The sequence below is a fragment of the Amphibalanus amphitrite genome, unplaced genomic scaffold, assembly GCF_019059575.1.
Source record: "Amphibalanus amphitrite isolate SeventyFive unplaced genomic scaffold, NRLGWU_Aamphi_draft 000091F_arrow, whole genome shotgun sequence".
NCBI lineage: Eukaryota > Metazoa > Arthropoda > Thecostraca > Balanomorpha > Balanidae > Amphibalanus > Amphibalanus amphitrite.
The window spans coordinates 951,070-953,459 of record NW_024881587.1 but is presented as its reverse complement, the minus strand read 5'-3'; positions in this window follow the sequence as shown (position 1 = coordinate 953,459).

Here is a 2,390-nt window from a genome sequence, read left to right as displayed (position 1 = left end):
CGCGGCAACTGGCGCGTGGCTGACCAGAGTGGCGCGGAGCCGGCGGAGCGGCGCTAACGGTGTCACCGACAGCCTGTCCACTGTCACCTGCGGCCTGTCCATGCTGTCATCGACAGCCTGTCCAGTGTCACGGCCTGTCCACTGTCACCTGCGACCTGCCCACTGTCACCTGCGGCCTGTCCACTGTCATCCGCGACCTATCCACTGTCACCTGCGGCCTGTCCAATGTCACCGACAGCCTGTCCACTATCACATGCGGCCTGTTCACTGTCACCCGCGACCTGTCCACTGTCACATGCGGCCTGCCTTCTGTCACCGACAGCCTGTTCACTGTCACCCGCGACCTGTCCACTGTCACCGACAGCCTGTTCACTGTCACGGCCTGTCCACTGTCACCTGCGACCTGCCCACTGTCACCTGCGGCCTCTCCACTGTCATCGCGACTGTCACCTGCCGCCACTGTGCAGACGAACGGCGAGAAGGACAAACGGACGTCTGAACAGACTATACTGGGGTCTAAACGGACAGTCGGGGCGGGGTCATAAACGGCCTCGGAGTCCCTTCGATAACGGACCACTTGTCTCCTCTCTGTAAAAAAGGTCTTTCGTCTCTTCGATTTGTTGCACTGTTCTTATAGGGCTTTTACAAGTTTCCTTGTACATATGTTTTTGGTGTAGGGGAAGGTGGGGTAAGACGGCCCAGCGGGGCAAGACGGACCACCAGCCCTCCCGGCTGAACCGCTGCTGGTATCTACTGCTTTATACACTCACTATGTTTGTATTCCTTCGTAACAATGGCCACCTTGAGCTCATGCTGCTAGGATGCATAGCTTTTGAGTTACTGAGAAAAATGTTGTTTTTCGTCAAACCGATCTAATATAAGAGGTCTACGGGTGATTCAATTACGGCGCCTTTCTTGCATGATTGGTTTCTATTTTGCACTTAACTGTGAAGAACAAAGTTATAAACTTAGTTATAGTCACACTTTAAGAAAGGCAAGGTTTTGCAATGTTGGGCTATTTGACATATACGTCATGATAATGACAGAATTTAGATTTGGGGCAAGACGGACCACTGTGGTCCATCTTACTCTGTGGTGGTCCATTGTACCCTGCATATGGAAAGTTCTTTTCCAAAACATTGACACAAGTTTAAGTAAGCTAATTTTTCAGGAAGGAGTCTTTGTTGCATGTGAGCCATGCATGCAAGTGCTCAGTTAGCATGCATTCATGTCAAACGACAATCAACACACATGTTCCCAGCTTTTAGCTGCACTTCCATCACACATGAGTAAAGAATAAAGGCTCATTTTGTTATTTTACCATTCTGGTTACTTTTTCTTACAAAGAGTACAGAGCAGAAGTGTAACACACATGAACGGATAGCAGGCACTGCTGGGTGGTCCGTCTTACCCCACGTTTTTTCTTGTCTGAGTTTTTGACATGTCCCTCTTTAAGAGCATCCACCACCTAGATGTCTTTAATTTGAAATTTAGTCTTTACACATATCAACAGAGGAAGGATTGAGCATTCCGAAGACTATAAATAATATGAATTACGAGAGCAGTGTAGCAAGATATGCGGCCTCAAACCTTAGCTGGTCCGTCTTACCCCACCTTCCCCTATGGACCTCCGGTTGGGAGCGGGTCCCAGAACGACCTCAATTTTCCATGTGCCGAGAGGCGGCAGAGGGTATCAAGTCTTCGTAGTTGTTTGTACTGATGTCACTGCGGTCTGCGACACTGGTGAGTTGGTGACATCACATGTACTGGTGGGTGACGCTGCGATCTGCTGGCTGACGTCACCGGGCGGGCGCCGGGACATTGACCTGACCTAGTGCACAGCGGTCATTACCGGACCTGCAGACACAGGGGCAGAGCGGTCCGCCCGATTCGGTAACCGATTGATGAATGATAATGGTAATTTGGCTGGTGCGGAGACAAAGAACAGTTATATAAATGTTGCAGCATCATTTTTATGGCCTATGGGGACCGGTTAACAATTCTTGTTCCCAGTTCTTGGCCCCAGTTCTTGTGAGAGCTTTCCTTCAATGTTTGTCGTAGCAAAGGCGAATGTTTAATTGTCAAGTCACTCTCATCCCAGTTTCCGCTTTGGTTGCCTCCTTTTCATCGGTGTTTCTCTCGGTCACAATGTCTCAAACTGTCAGTAGGTACTTGTAGGCATGCATGAGCCCATTTATTCATACATGTAGGTATGTGTGTGTTGTTTATTTGTGTCCTTGTACCTATCAAACATGTATGTACATTGAGCATGTTTGCTGTGCCCGGTCGGGTCCCCTCCCGGCTGTCCGTCTACATCCATGCTTCGTCGCTGATGTACGATCCCAGGAGCCGGAGAGCGGCCATCCCGGCGTGCCGCAGCCGTCGACAGA